The sequence below is a fragment of the Protopterus annectens genome, chromosome 1.part0 (genome assembly GCF_019279795.1).
Source record: "Protopterus annectens isolate FY-2018-M chromosome 1.part0, PAN1.0, whole genome shotgun sequence".
Classification (NCBI taxonomy): domain Eukaryota; kingdom Metazoa; phylum Chordata; order Ceratodontiformes; family Protopteridae; genus Protopterus; species Protopterus annectens.
In genome coordinates, this window is record NC_056725.1 from 451190849 (window position 1) to 451207470 (window position 16622).

The 16622-nt window shown below is 45.5% G+C and overlaps 1 protein-coding gene across 2 annotated transcripts in view; it reads left to right on the forward strand.

Moving 5' to 3' along the window:
* XPO5 (exportin 5) overlaps positions 1 to 16622 on the forward strand; it is a 2857558-nt gene that overhangs the window by 296392 nt on the left and 2544544 nt on the right. The window lies entirely within an intron of this gene.

Here is a 16622-nt window from a genome sequence, read left to right on the forward strand (position 1 = left end):
CACAGTGGTCTGTCTTACTCTTCCATTAAAATTCATGCTTCAGCAATTTCAGCAGAGTACAATACTGATCCACCTGTCTTCTCTCATCCTCTCCTAAGACCGTTTCTAAGAGGAATCCAAAACATCAATCCTCCAAGGAAACCACCTCTACCTACTTGGGACCTTAACTTCGTGTTGGAAAAACTAACACTGCCTCCCTTTGAACCAGCAGCATCTGCAGAACTACAGTTCCTGTCTTGGAAGACTGCTTTCCTTCTGGCCATAACCTCAGCAAGAAGAGTATCTGAGTTACAGGCCCTTATGGCAGTAAAGCCATTCCTTATTTTTCATCAGGGCAGAGTTTCTTTGAGAACCAATCCTACATTTATGTCAAAGGTAGTATCCAGGGTTTCATTAAATCAAGCTATTCACTTGCCTACCTTCTTTCCAAACCCACAAAACAAAGGGGAGAAACTTCTGCACACCCTGGACATACACAGACAGTTGCACTACTACTTGGACAGAACTAAAGGTTACAGAAAAACTGACCAGCTGTTGGTAGCATATGCTGCTGGTACACAAGGAAAAGCAATTTCCAAACGGACAATTTCAAAATGGATAGGGAATTGCATTCGTTTTTGTTACTCCTTTCATGGAAAAGCTGTGCCAGCTAACATTAGACCTCATTCCACGAGAGCCACAGCCACCTCCACAGCCTTCTTAAGAGGGGTGGCTAACAAGGACATTTTAGAAGCTGCTACATGGAGCTCCTTGCATACATTTGCCAAGCATTACAATTTACCTTTATATTCCAGATCCAGAGCAGGCTTTGCTACGGCAGTCCTGCAGGGCATTTTAGCTACACCATCCTTTACATAGTTCCTCCACCCCCAGATTGGTTATGGTATTCTACCCATATGTGATGACTGCATATGCATCCTTAAAGGACATAGTACAGTTTTGTACCTACCATAAATGTAGATGTCTGATAGGTATGCATCTGCAGTCAGGTTTACCCTCCCTCCTTCCCCTCTGTGGTATTTCTTGGGTACTTACCCCTCTTATAGCTAGCTGGGGTGATTTATTATGGTGTATTTGTTTTTATATTATTGTGCATGTTTGGATTTTTAAATGCATCTCTCCAAATTTGGCCTTCCTTAGAGGGCACCTGGGGCAAGAAAAACTGAGGAAGATGGCGTCGGCTGATGCTTTTATACCCCAGGCACTCTGACGTCGGGGAAAGTGCGACATCAGCCGACGCCGGACCCAGACTTTGGAATACGGTCGACCAAAGGGCTGCCTGAGGCAGGACAACCCATATGTGATGACTGCAGATGCATACCTGTCGGACATCTACATTTATGGTAGGTACAAAACTACTTTTCTTGTGCAGCAAATTCCCAAGGCAAAGTTATTTCAAAACAGACCATTTCTAAATGGATTGCTCATGGAATCGGATTTTGTTACTCTCATCATGGAAAGCAAATTCCAGGAAAAATTAGGACTCACTCTACCAGAGCTGCTGCTACTTCAGCTGCCTTTCTCAGAGGAGTATCTACCTAAGATATTTTGGAAGTTGCAACTTGGAGTTCAGTGCATACTTTCTCTAAGCACTATAATCTCCCTCTTTATTCCATGTCTAGGGCAGGCTTTGCTTCTGCAGTCTTGCAAGGCCTTCTAGCTGCCCCTTCTACTCAATAACCACCACCCTTTATCTCAGCTTTGGGATTCAACCCTACAGTGATGACCAACAGTGAAACACTATGAACATAGTACAGTTGTGTACACTTACCATAAATGTAGATGTTAGAGTGTCTTCACTGTTGCAGTCTGGGTTACCCACCCTCCTGTCCCCTCTTATACTTTTATTGGTGTGGTTTCCTGCTTCACCCTTCTGAGGTGTATTTGCTACAGGGTATGGGGTTTGTTGCATGTTACATTTTTGTTTTACTTTTAGCCTTTACTTTTGGGCACCTGATATCTGGGACAAGAAAAACTGGAGAACATGGCATCTGCTGGAAGCTTTGTACCCCTGGCACACTGACGTCAGGGAGGGTGAGTACACAGCCGACGCCGGACCCAGACTTTGGGATTTTGACCGACCGAGGGCTGCCTGCCGGCAGGAAGAACCCTACAGTGATGACTGCAACAGTGAAGACACTCTAACATCTACATTTATGGTAAATGTACACAACTGTACTTTTTGGTGACAAGCCTTCACCCACCATCGAAACTCCTGTTGCAGGCAGGGAATGAGAGTAATCATTGTTTCCAGGCTGTGGCAATGTTGCGTCCAGACACTTTTTTTAGGTACCATTGAAGCTTCCTCATATGCAGTCTTGCATATGGATTTAGCAGGATGCCATGAAGCCCAAAGCCTGCAGAATTTTTCTTGCAGATAACTGGCCCTTTGTTGCTAATCTTTTGAAATAGGTAGTCAGTTGCCTTTGTTTGTCTGGCGTGAGATAAGCCATCTGGGCAGTTGTATTTAAACTTGCCCCCAGGAATATTATCTCTTGAGAGGGTACTAGTTTTGATTTCTTTTCGTTGACTGTGTACCCTAGGAATGTTAAGTCTTTTCACAAACGCCAGATGCTGTAGTAGAATGTCCTTGTTCTTTGCTTGAATTAGGCAGTCGTCCAAGTAAGGATATATTTGTTTTCCTCTTTGTCTGCAGAAAGCACTTACTGGTGCCAGGCACTTTGTAAAGACCCTGGACGCAGTAGATGAGCCAAAGGGGGCAGTGCAGAGAATTGATAATGCATTGAGCCAGCTTTGAATCTGAGGTATCTTCTGCATGATTGCCTGATTGGGACATGCAGGTGTGCCTCTTAGGTCTGAAGTCACGAGCCAAGCCTTTTTGCCCAGCATGGCCAGAAGCTGCTGCAAGGTCAACATTTTGAATTTTGGTATATCCAGGAAAATGTTTAGAATAGATAGGTCCAGTATTGGTATCCAGGCTTTGTCCTTTCTGGGTACCAAGAACAGTCTTGAGTAAAATCCTTGTCCCTGCTCTTGCTGTGGTACTTGTTGAATAGCCCCCGTGTCCATGAGGGATGAGACTTGTTTTTGTGCCTCTGCCCATTGATTTTTTGGCAGATCTGGCCAACCATTCGCCTTTGGCAGGGTATGGAAGTGAAAATTGTAGCCTTGTGACACTATGATGTCCTTCAAGAATGCAACTGCAGTCCTTGCATATGGGTTGTCCTGCCTCAGGCAGCCCTTCGGTCGGCTGGATTCCAAAGTCTGGGTCCGGCGTCAGCTGATGTCGCCTCCTCCCCGACGTTAGAGCAGCTGGGGTATAAAAGCATCAGCTGACGCCATCTTCCTCAGTCTTTCTTGCCGCGCGGTGCCCGAAGCAGAAGCAGTTAGCAAGTGCCGGTCGGTCAGCTCCTTATTTCAGTAACCAAAGTCATTCCCTGCCTTGGCCCAGACCATGACGTCTAGGCCTGTGCTCGCTTCAATAATCGCACACTCAGGTGCCGGGCAGAATTTGCTGAAGACTTTTTTGGCGAAAAATACTCCTATATTATGCCATCGGAACAACAGACAACACATTTCCAAAAAACGAAAGGACCGGGACCGACATTCTTGGCCCGCGACTTCCACCGACACCACGCCAAAACCTACCGCGAGTGCATCGGTCTCTTCTGAGGCGGTTATTCCACCGCTCCAGGCCGACGACACCGCTTTATTGTTCACTTCGGCCCTGGAGAATACGCCGGTGCCGATTGTTGATTTTCCTCCAGAAGCCGAAGCCCAAGATTTGTCTGAGACCATACTGGTGGACAAAGTTACTCCAGCACGTGGGGCAGCTAGGCCTCCGGTGTCCATGTCAATCAAGGCCTACACATGTGCTAAGGCTGCCAGCCAGGCTAAGTCTCACCCTCCTAAATCTTTTCCTCCGGGTCCCACTTCTGATAAACAGATCATGATTCATCACCCAGAGACTCCCTACACTATGGAACAGAATCCCAGTCCATGTGAGGCAGAGCCCCTCACTTACTCTGTTCAAGAGAAATCTTGAGTGGATGCGAGATCGTAGGTTTACCCCGGGAATCATCTCTTGTGTCACTGCTGGACAAAGGCACAGCAAACTAATGGGTATAGTATTCTCATCCTAAGGGGTGGTGAAAGCCACACACACTCTGGCTAGGCTTATAAATGCCCTAGGGCAGATAGCCTAGTATGAACCTATGAACCTATGACTTTAGCTGCAGATCTAATTTCCTTAATCAGAGGTTCCCAGACTCATCCTGACAGATGTTCTCAGCCGCCTTCAGACAAAAGGCCCAGGGTTGAGCAGACAGATACCCTTTCCTCAGATGAAGCCTCTGGTAACTCTGATCACTCAGATACCCAGGAAGAGTCCTTCCAGGCCTACGAGGATTCTGATGCTGAGGAATCCATTCCTTCTGCCTCTTCTCCTGAGGATATTTCTTTTGGGGAAATTCTCCACTCCATGAGAGAGCATTTTCAGTGGCAGGGCCAGGAATTCTCCGACTCCAGGAAACTGCTTCTTACCTTCCTTAAGCTTCCCCAGCACAGGCCCTTAGTTATCCCTCCAGTGCTAGATGTATTGGATGATGCGTACTCAGATTAGAGTGCTTCTCCTGATTCTCTCCCTCCTGCTCCTGTTAAGCCAGACAGATACTACAGGGTTCCTGAAACTCATAAGCATCTCTTTAAGGCCCATTCTGTTGATCTAGAAACTATTTCCCAGGGGCCCAAAGGAGTGGCCACTTCCACGGCCAAAAATCCTTTACCCAGGTCCTTGGAGAGGTGGGGCAAAAAAGTTTATACCTCAACCACCCTTGCCATGAGGGCCCTTAATTGCCTTTTTCATATGTTTCAGTATCAGGACTACTTGATGGATGATTTGCAAAAAAAGTTAGCCTCTCCTGAGCCTTTAGATAGAAAGGCCTTGCAGGATTTGGTTCATAATACACAGCAGGTTAACAATCATTTTCGTCAGTGTGGTTATGATGCATTGGAAGCTTCATGTAGGGCAGCTATGACAGGGGCCGTCATACGTAGACATGCATGGTTGAAAGAACAGGCATTGCCAGATCATGTTAAAGTAAAGCTTCTAGATGCACCTCTGGAAAAACACAAGCTATTTGGTGCTAATGCTCAGGATGTGTTGAAATCAATTGAGGAAAAGGCTAAATCAGTGCAAACAGTCAAAGATTTCCTCCAGGTTCAGCCACCAAGGTTCAGCAGGAATTGGCCTTCCAAAAATTGGTCCTTTCCAGACACTGACAAGTTCTAAAGGGGAAAAAACAGGCGTGCCCGAGGGAGAGGGCAATACCGAGGCTCCTACAGGGGACGCCAATGGCAACCGACTAATCAGAGAAGTGGCGCAGGGACTTCTGCTGCTCCACAGGGACAATCACAATGACTTGGCTTTGACACCGCCGACCAAGGCTCAGAGAAGCACCTTTAGGCGGAAAATTATCCTTATTTTCAAAAAATTGGCACGTTTTAACAAGGGACAAATGGATTCTGGACATAATAGACCAAGGCTACAGGTTCCACTTCCATACTTTACCAACAAGACAAGGCATGCCAAACCTGCCACAAAATCAAAGGGCAGAGGCACCGTACAACTTTCAAAGCAATAGAAAAGGTTCCTCCTCAGGAACAAGGCCAGGGATTCTACTCAAGACTGTTCCTTGTTCCAAGAAAAGAAAAGCAATGGAGACCTATACTGGACTTGTCCGCTCTAAACACTTTTCTCATTGTGCCAAAATTCAAAATGCTGACGCTACAGCAACTCCTTCCCATGCTGGGCAAGGGGTCTTGGCTGGTTACTCTGGCCCTCAAGGAGGCATACCTGCATGTCCCAATCAGACACAGTTGCAGAAGATACCTCAGATTTCTTGCAGGGTCAGAGCATGATCAATTCTCAGCATTGCCTTTTGGCTTATCTACTGCGCCCAGAGTATTCACAAAATGCCTGGCATCAGTAATTGCACACTGCAGACTCCAGGGGATACAAATATACCCTTACCTGGACGACTGCCTTATACAAGCGGACAGCAAGCAAGCCTTGACAAAAAACTTGAATTATGTCATTCGCTTACTACAGGCTTTGGGATACACAGTCAACATTCAAAAATCAAAACTACTGCCATCCCAACAAATAATTTTTCTAGGAGCCAAACTAGACACAAAATCACAAATGGCTTACCTCACAGAAGAGAAGCAAGAACAATTACCAGATTACTTCAGAAGCCTAGCAAAGCTTACCCAGATGACTGCAAGGAAAATCCTGCAGGCCCTGGGTTTCATGGCATCTTGCATTCTATTGATTCCACTGGCAAGACTACACATGAGAACTACAATGGTACCTAAAAAGTTTATGGTCTCAACACAGCCACAACTTAGAAGCAATTATCCCACTCATCCCATGTCTACAAAGGGAATTTTTGTGGTGGGCCCAAGCAAGTTAGTTAAACAAAGGTATGCCTTTCAACAAACCTCAAACAAGCCAAACCATTACAACAGACAACTCAGACCATGGATGGGGGGAGCACATGGCGGGCAGATGCATTCAAGGGCAATGGGCCCCCCCGGGAAGTGCATCTACACATCAGTCAAAAAGATGTTAGCAGTAATTCATGCAATCGAGGCCTTCAGAAAATATCTTCAAGGTCAACTGCTAATAAAGACAGACAACACCACTGTTATGTGGTACATAAACAAACAGGGAGGTACTCATTCTTAACCCCTTTGCAGACTAACAATGACTCTTTTAGAAAAGTCCCTGAAACTGAACATACAGCTGCAATCCCAGTTTGTTCCGGGCAAGGACAATGTTCTGGCGGACAGACTAAGCAGAAACATCCTGGACCCGCACGAATGGATGTTGCATCCAGACATTTTTGCACAAATAACTCATGCATGGGGGAGGCCGGACATGGACCTCTTTGCCTCGCACCTCAATCATCATCTGAAAAAGTTCTGCTCGAGGACACACCATCCACAAGCCTGGAGAATGGATTCTCTCTCCTTCAGCTGGAACTCTCTAACAATCTATGCATTCCCACCTCTACCATTAATGACCAAGGTGTTACTGAAGATCAAAGCAGAACAACCGAAAGGCATCTTAATAGCTCCAGATTGGCCAAGACAGCAGTGGTATCCATTACTAAGGAGCATAACTTGCACCAAGCCGTGGCCCCTGCCTCAATGGCCTCTGCTGTTGACCCAGCACAATTACAGGACAGTTCATCCCAACCTGCAAACTCTGCAGCTGACAGCTTGGAGGGTTCCATGATTGCTCCCCATATCTCTCTCTCCAAGGAAGTTCAACAGATCTTATTGGAAGCACGCAGACCTTCCACCAGAAAAACTTATTCAGCCAAATGGAAGAGATTCAACATCTGGAATCCCAACAAGGGTCAGAATGCATCAGTAATGAGCATCCCACAAATACTAGAATACTTGGCAGAAATGCTGCATAATGGGCTTTCCTATTCTTCCATAAAAATACACGCTTCGGCAATTTCAGCAAAATACAACACTGATCAACCTGTGTTTTCACGTCCTTTGCTAAGACAATTTCTAAGAGGGATAAAGAATATCAAACCTCCCAGAAAACCACCAGTGTCTGCATGGGACCTCAATTTCATGTTGGAAAAATTAACTCTTCCTCCTTTTGAGCCAGCAGCATCATCAGAATTGCAATTTCTCTCCTGGAAAACAGTTTTCCTGTTGGCAGTTACCTCAGCAAGAAGAGTTTCGGAGTTATAGGCCCTCATGGCAGTACCTCCATTTCTCATTTTTCATCGGGACAGTTTCTTTAAGAACCAATCCTTCTTTTATGCCAAAAGTGTTATCCTGGGTATCTCTAAATCAAGCAATTCACCTGCCTACCTTCTTCCCCAATCCTCAAAATAAAGGGGAAAAGCTGCTGCACACTTTGGACATACACAGACAACTGCGCTACTGCTTGGGCAGAACAAAGGCCAACAAAGTCTGACCAACTATTTGTAGCATACGCGGCTGGAGTGTAAGGAAAGGCAATTTCCAAACAATTTCAAAATGGATTGGACATTACATCAGATTCTGTTATTCTTTCCATGGAAAGGGTGTGCCAGCCAATATCAGGCCACACTCCACCAGAGCTACAGCCACCTCCACAGCCTTTCTAAGAGGGGTGGCTACAAAGGACATTCTAGAAGCTGCTACATGGAGCTCCGTGCACATTCTAGAAGCTGCTACATGGAGCTCCGTGCATACATTTTCCAAGCACTACAAACCTGCCCTTATATTCCAGATCCCGAGCAGGCTTTGCTTCGGCAGTCCTGCAAGGCATTTTAGCTACACCATCTTTATCTTAGAGCCTACCACCCCCAGCTTGGCTATGGTATTCATCCCATATGTAAGGACTGCAGTTGAATTCTTGAAGGACATAGTACAGTTTTGTACCTACCATAAATGTAGATGTCCGATAGATATGCAATTGCAGTCAGGTTTTCCCTCCCTCCTACCCCTCTGTATATTGGGTCCACTCCCCCCCCCTTTTCTAATTAGCTGGGGTATCTGTTATGGTGTATCTGTTTATTACTGTTGTGTATGTCTGGAATTTTTTATCCAGTTTCTAAATTTAGCCTTCCTTGGAGGGCACCTGGCGTCTGGGGCAAGGAACACTGAGGAAGATGGCGTCGGCTGATGCTTTTATACCCCAGCCGCTCTGACGTCGGGGGAGGCAACATCAGCCGACGCCGGACCCAGACTTTGGAATCCGGCCGACTGAAGTGCTGCCTGAGGCAGGACAACCCATATGCAAGGACTGCAGTTGCATATCTGTCGGACATCTGCATTTATGGTAGGTACAAAACTGTACTTTTAGAACCCACTTGTCTTTGGTTATAATGTGCCAATTCTGTGAAAATAGTGCTATTTTTCCCCCTAAAGGTGCTGCCAGGAGGTAAGTGCTTGGTGCAGGCAAGGGAAAGTCATTTGGACGGTTTCCTGTATGGTTGTGATTTGTCTTCTCCACTTTTGGAGGTAGAAGCACCCCATTGCTTTGACCTGTATGAACCTTGCATCTGGGATCTGCCGCTAGGGCGTCTGGATCTGCCCCTTTTGAGGTCTGTCTGACACTGGAAAGGACCAATTCTTTGTAGGCCAGTGTCTACTAAACCTAGGTGGCTGTACTTGTAAAATAATCTTTGACAGTTTGCATAGATTTAGCTTTGTCCTCCATTTTCTTTAACACCTCTTCTGTCTTAACACCAAACAAAGTATCAGGCTGTAACGGTGCATCTAATAATTTAACTTTGACATGATCAGGCAGATTTTGTTCTTTTAACCAAGCATGCCTCCTAATTACAGAACCCATAACTGCAGCCCTGCAGGAGGCTTCCAGAGAATCAAAACCACATTGCAAAGTATGCTTTCCAACTTGTTTAGCTGCATGCAATAAATTCTGCATTTCTTTGTTTTCTGCACATTCAGAGTTTAACAACATTTTCTGTTTAAGCAATGCCATGACATGTTGCTGATATTTGAGCATATGAAACTGACAGTTTAAGGCCCTTATAGCCAAGGTAGCATATGTGTAATCCTTTTTTTTCCCCCCATCTGTCCAGTGCCCCAGAGTCTGTCAGAGGGGGTAGGGTTTTTTGCAGCGGAAGCCTTAACCCCTTTGGGACCCTGTGAAATAGTTTCTGGGTCTGCGGTAGGGTTTTTGAAAAGGAATTTGAGAGTCCAGAACCCTGTAATATCAGTCAGGCTTATCAGGAGCTGGAGGCAAGGTGTCGGGGTCAGTCTAGACTCTGAAAACACATCATTTACAATGTCTAACACAGGTGGAATGGCTAGAGGCCTGTGTTGAGGTAGTAAAATGAAGTCCGTGAGCCTCTTTAGATTCTGAAAAATCTTGGCTCTCCCAGTGAAAATGCTCCCTCATGGTATGCAAGGTTTCCCCAAAAGAATAGTCCTCAGGAGGAGAAGCTGAAAGAATAGATTCTTCAGCATCAGAATCCTCATAGGGGGGAAGTGAATATTCCTGATCAGAAGAGGAATCAGAAGAAATAGAAACCTGATCTGAAGATTCATAGTTTGTCTCTTGCCTAGGCCTGTTATCAGGAGGGGGATGGGAACCCCTGATCTAGGTACTCGTCTTCGGCCATTTTGAGCATCTGTTTTTGGGCATGGAGGCCTGTCCATGTGGCTCTTGAGTTTGTTCCTTTGTCTTTAAAGGTAATGACTGCAACAGTCAATACACTTCATCTACATTTATGGTAAGTGTACACTACTGTACTTTATGTTGGAGTCAGACAGGCTAAAGACTTCCATATCAGCTGGTGTCTGATCAGAGCCTGATTTCAAGTCCGTCATAGCTTGAACTAGGTGCTGATAGCATGGCTCTATCGATGTTCTTAGTTTCACTGTTGCAGTCATCACACTTGGGTTATCTGCCTGCAGGTAACCCTCAGTCCGCCCGAATATCAGAGTCTTCAGATTTCTGTCTCTGATGCAGTCAACTCTTCCATGACTTCAGGGGTATAAAACATGCAACCGACACCATTACATCAGCTTTTCTTGCCGTGCAGTGTCCGAAGCAGAAGCAGTTTGCAAGTGCCCAATCGGCTGCCTCCTGAAATTTTCATTTTTTCGTGTTTCAGACCTGAAGTCATCTAAAAGATAAGTACCCTGTTGGGGATCCTTTATTCTTGCTCTAACTGATGTCAGAAAAAATTGTCTTGCCTGTGGAAAGCAAATACCTCAGAGATTTTCATTCTTATTGCGTCACCTGTTTAGACCTAGAACACGACATTCCTCGCTGTCTGTTTTGTGCCTTGTTCAGTGCCCGAACTATTCGTCGTTGGGCTATTTTCGTCATTAAATTCTTTTGCTCTCGTTCTCCGTATTCCGAAATGGCTTCTTTAAGCCATCCGACTACCAATCTTCCAAAAGATATGTAAGGATAAAGACAGGGACAGACCGCATAGGCCGATACTCAGTGAGGTGCCTTTGCAGCCCCTGAAACCCACTTCTATAGATTCGCAGGCCTCTGCTGAGACCCATTCGCAGTCAAGTATGCTGCGTGTTGCTTATTCTACTTTGGAACCTACGGATGACTACCTTGGATGGGTCTGGAGTTGCTGTGCAGGCACGAGTTTCGGAGGGTGTATTCCAATCTTCCAGTGTTTGTCAAACGAAGATGTCTGTTTAATATCAACTACTGACTTTCTCAGGCCCAGAGTTTGCACTACACTCAGAAAACCGATGACAAACACATGCTCAAGCTCCCATGCCACAGAAACAAATGCTTAGAATGGCTGTAGACCTTATAACTTTGTCAGAGGGGGGAAGGCTGGCTTCCCCTAACTAAAGGATTGAGTTTTCCTTCTGATTCTTCAGATCATGAGTCCGATGACTCTGATACCTCTGATTACCAGGACATTCCCTTGTCTACCTTTGAGGATTCAAATGCGGAAGTTTCCATTCCCTCTGCCTCTCCTCAAGAGGACTTTTTTCTTTTGGTGAAACTTTGCATACCTTAAGCCAGGACTATCCACAGTCCAAAAAGAGACTCTGAGAATTTTTAGACTTGCTTCAGTACAGGCCTCTAGCTATACCCCCTGTCTTTGATATTGTAGATGATGTCTTCATGGAGTCCAGTCTTACTTCTGATTCTTTTCCACCAGCTCCTAGAAAGCCTGACTGGGTACTACAGAGTACCTGACTTGCACAAATTTCTCTTAAGAATCTCCACTGCAGATCCAGAGACCATTTCCCAGGGACGTAAAAGTATTAAGGCCACTACAGCCAAAATCCCTATCCCTTCGGACAGGGATTCTAGAGCCTTAGACAGGTGGGGTAAGAAGGTATACACCTCTGCAACTCTTTCCATAAAGGCTTTTAATTGCCAGTTTCACATGTTGAACCATCAGCAGCATATCATGGAACTAATTAAATAGAAAATGTTGTTGCTTCCAGATGGTGCAGAGAATGGAGTTACAAGAGTTGATGCATTCTGCAAACCAAGTTAGTAAACATACTTTACAATGTGGTTTTGATGCCTTAGAAGCATTTTGCAAGGCTGCTGTCATTGGGTCTGTACTGAGAAGGCATGCTTGGCTGAAGGAACAAATCCCACCAGACCATGTCAAAGCAAAATTGCTAGATGCTCCGTTGAACCTGGAGCGTTTGTTTGGCACGAAAGCAGAAGATGTTCTTAAAAAGATGGAGGAAAAAGCTAAATCTATGCAAACTGTTATAGATTTCTCACAGGTACAGCCACCTAGATTCAGTAGGCATTGGCCTTCTAAACACTGGTCCTTTCCAGTCCCTCCCAGCCCTTTAGTTCAAACCCAGGGGCAACAGACCACCAAGACTACAGTCGCAAAGTATGCAGAGATCTAAGCAATGGAGTGCTCCCACCTCTAAAACCGGGAGTGGTAAGCCTCATCCCCTTACGGAAAAAGTTCACAATGACTTGTCTATCGTTCTTCCCAGCCATGCCCAAGTACTTGCACCCAAAGGAGGAAAAGTCGCCCTGCATGTTAAAAAATGGGATGCCCATTACCCAGGACCCAATGGTTCCTAAGCGTTGTATCCCAGGGATACAGATTCTACTTCCACTCACTGCCAACCCCAAGCGAGATGCCAGACCTTCTTCCAAACCAGTGGGCAGAAGCTCAAAAGCAAGCACTCTCTTCCCAGTATCAGGGTTATTCAACCTGTTACAATAGAGGAAAAGGGGACAGGGTTTCTATTCCAGACTCTTTCTTGGTGCCCAGAAAAGAGAGCTCATGGTGCCATATCTTGGATCTGTCCATTCTCAGGACCTCCTTGGTGGCCCCAAAATTCAAAAGACTTGCACTACAACAGCTGCTTCCTATGCAAGCCAATGACTCCTTGCTAGTCACCCTGTACTTAAAAAAGCTTATCTGCACATCCCCACAAGGGAATCTTGTGGGAAATATCTACGTTTCAGGACAGGCTCTATGCACTGTCAGTAATCTGCACTTCCCTTTGGCTTTTCTACTGTTCACAGTGTATTCACAAAGTACCTGGCTTCAGCCATTGCATACTGCAGGCAGAGAAATATTCAAATTTAGCCATACTTGGACAATGGCCTGATTCAGGCAAATAGTCAGGAATTGGCATTCGTAAAGAGACTCAACTTCTCTGGGGTACACCAACGAAAATAAATCACATCTGGTGCTCAGCCTAAAGATTGTATTCCTGGGAGCAAGCTTGCACACAGCTTCCTAGATGGCATTCCTCACTCCAGAAAAGCAGGTTCATTTGACAAATCACTTCAAACTAATGGCCTCCAAGACCCAGCTATCTGCAAGAAAAATACGCAAGCCCTAGGGTTTATGGCCTCATGCATTTTATTAATTCCATATGCAGGACTGCGTATGAGGAAATTTCAGTGGTACTTAAAATGTCTCTGGTGTCGACTCTCTCTGGACTTGGAAATCCTGATTTCTATCATCCTTTGTCTAAGGGCAGAGTTTCTTTAGTGGACAGAGGCTTGCAACTACAACAAGGGACTACTTTCCATCAACCCTTCGTCGCCCAAGCCCTTTCAACAGTCGCATCAGACTATGCATGGGGGGCTGCCATGGCAGGCAAATGTATTCAAGACAACTGGCACCCAGGACAAATTCACCTGCATATCAATCAAAAAAGAAATGTTAGCTGTACAGAATGCTCTGGCAGCCTTCAAATACCTTTTCCTTCCAGGACCATTCTTGATAGACAGACAAAACCACAGTTATGTTGTACATAAACATGCAGGGGGAACTCATTCCTACCCACTCTGCAGGTAAGCCATGGCCCTGTGGAACACAGCCTTGAACAACCAAGTGCACCCGCAAGCTCAATTCCTGTCAGGCAAACAACATACACTGGCAGATGACTTAAAGCAGAAAACTACTGGACCCACACAAGTGTAAACTGAAACCAAACTCATTCAAACTTCGAATCAACAGGTGGGGGACACCAGAGGTGGGCCTCTTTGCCTCCCTCCCCCCAAAACGATCAATTTAGCAAACTTTGCACCAGAAATCCCCTCAGCCAAGCATGGCGAGTGGATGCCCTATATCTATCAATTTATGCCTTCCCCCTCTGCCCCTCCTCTCAAAAAAAGTACTACTCTAGATCAAGCAGGACAGACCAAGGACAATCTGTATTGCACCAGACTGGCCACGCCAGCACTGGTACCCACTCCTGCGCAGTCTGACAGCAGTGCCACCCTGGCACCTACTTAGGACTCCCTTCCTGCTCTCCCAGCAGGAGGGAAAGATTTTACATCCTGAGCTGCAAACACTGAACCTTGCATTCTGGCTTTTTCTCTTGAACACAACACCAGCAACCCTCAGCTAACAGGTGCTGGATGTCATCCTTGAGGCCAGAAGGCCTAGTACTCGGAAATCCTGTTCAGAAACGTGGAAACAATATGTTCTTGGAGCCAGTCTCTCTCGGAAAGGGCACAGCCGTGCCCTCGTTAACTCAAATTCTAGATTACCTAGCAGAGCTGCTCCACAAAGGCCTTTCCTTCGCATCAGTTAAGATTCATACCTCTGCCATCTCAGCTCTTTACAGTACGGAGCCACATCTGTTTTCTCACCCTCTGATCAAACAGTTCCTGAAAGGAGCTAACAATTTAAGACCCCTGAGGAGAGATCCCACCCCTGCCTGGGACCTTTACGTTGTACTAGAGAAGCTCACACTTCCCCCTTTTGAACCTGCTGCTAAAGTGGAGTTAATTCCTCTCTTGGAAAACAGCCTTACTTCTAGCCATCACTTCAGCAAGAAGAGTGTCTGAGCTACAGGCACTAATGGCTGTGGAACCCTTCATTATTTTCCAGGCTGGCACGTTCTCCATCAGGACTAGCCCATCATTTATGCCCATGGTGGCATCAAGTGTAGCCTTAAAACAATCCATCCATTTACCAACCTTTTTCCCTGGCCCTCCGAATAAAAGGAGGATCCTGCACTCATTGGGCATGCACAGACAGCTCAGGTTCTATCTTGAAAGGACTAAGCCTTTCAGAAAGTCTGACTTGCTGCTATTCAGCTTTCCTACAGGGGCAGATGGCAAGGCCATTTCAAGGCAAACCATTTCCAAATGGATAGCACACTGCATCCATTTCTGCTACCAACACTATGGAAAAACCTGCCCACACGGGATCACAACTCATTCCACTAGGACCTCAACTTCTACAGCATTTCTCAGGGGAGTCCCTACCAGGGACATCTGGAAGCTGCAACCTGGAGTTATGTGCACACCTTCACCAAGCATTGCCACTTACTTGTCCTTTCTAAATCTAGAACTGGATTTGCCACAGCAGTCTTACAAGGCCTGCTAATCAGCCCTAATACTTCTTGACTGCCTCCACCCTTACTCAGCTTTGGGAATCTACCCAAGTGTGATGACTGCAGCAGTGAAACACTAAGAGTATAGTACAGTTGTGTACACTTACCATAAATGTATGTTCGAGGGTATTCACTGTTGCAGTCCGGGTTACCCTCCCTCCAGCCCCCTGACTTTCTTAGACTTTCTACCTCTCCTCTTTTTGGCCGTATCTTATGGCTGTGGTATTTACTTTTTACTGGAGGTGTTCCACACCATGCAATTGCTTTTTATTTTGGGGGCTCCTGACATCTGAGGCAAGAAAAACTGATGTAATGGCATCGGCTGCATGTTTTAGACCCTTGATGTCTGGACGTCACGGAAGAGATGACTGCATCCGACGCAGAAATCCCAAGACGCTGGTATTCGGGCCAACTGAGGGCTACCTGCAGGCAGATAACCTAAGTGTGATGATTGCAACAGTGAATATACTCTAATATCTACATTTATGGTAAGTGTACACAACTGTACTTTATGGTGAATATTTAACCTTTATTTCTTTTTTGAATTGATTTTATTGAAAGGCAAAACATAAGCTGTTGACTATCAGTCTGAATTTGACTAGCTTAAGGCAACTTTGTGGATGTTAATGTGGTATTGGGAAAGCGTAGTAGATTCTGTATGTATTTTGGGATATAACCTGGTAGAATTCTGAAAAGTAGGCAACAAGTAGTCTGTGCACAACAGACGAGTCGCACACTTAAATTCAACACATCACCAACTTAGTAATTGAGACAGCACTTCCTGATGTGCTAATGCTGTTGACGCATGATTGTGTAGCAAATGGGGAAGTGGTACCATTCTGCCATTTCTCAAGGGGTGGTGGGAAGAAGTGCAGCATCTGTGTTATCGGTTATTGACGCCATATACCAGGTGATAGTGTAGCTGGGAGCATGCAGCTTATTTCGCTCCTCCACTCTTTGGCATATCCTGCATAAACAAGCCTTCAGTCTAATAGTTAATTTGCCACCATCCTTCCTGCCTGAGCTGTATTGTAGTGTGCTGACGTTTTACTGTTGTAGTTTAGACTTGGTTTTCAGGAAGTTCCAGTAGGCTAATTATCTGAAAAGCTTTCCAGAGGAGAGAAGATAGGTTTAAGAGTGATTAGAATTCAAGAATCCAGAAGGTGGGGTGTCTGCTTTATTTTTTTTTCTCCATTATGGTGGATGGGCATGATGTTGTATTTGTAAAATCAGTTTAGTTTGTGGATACATATGCTAAGCTGGCTTACCATTTTGCTGACAACAGTGTAATA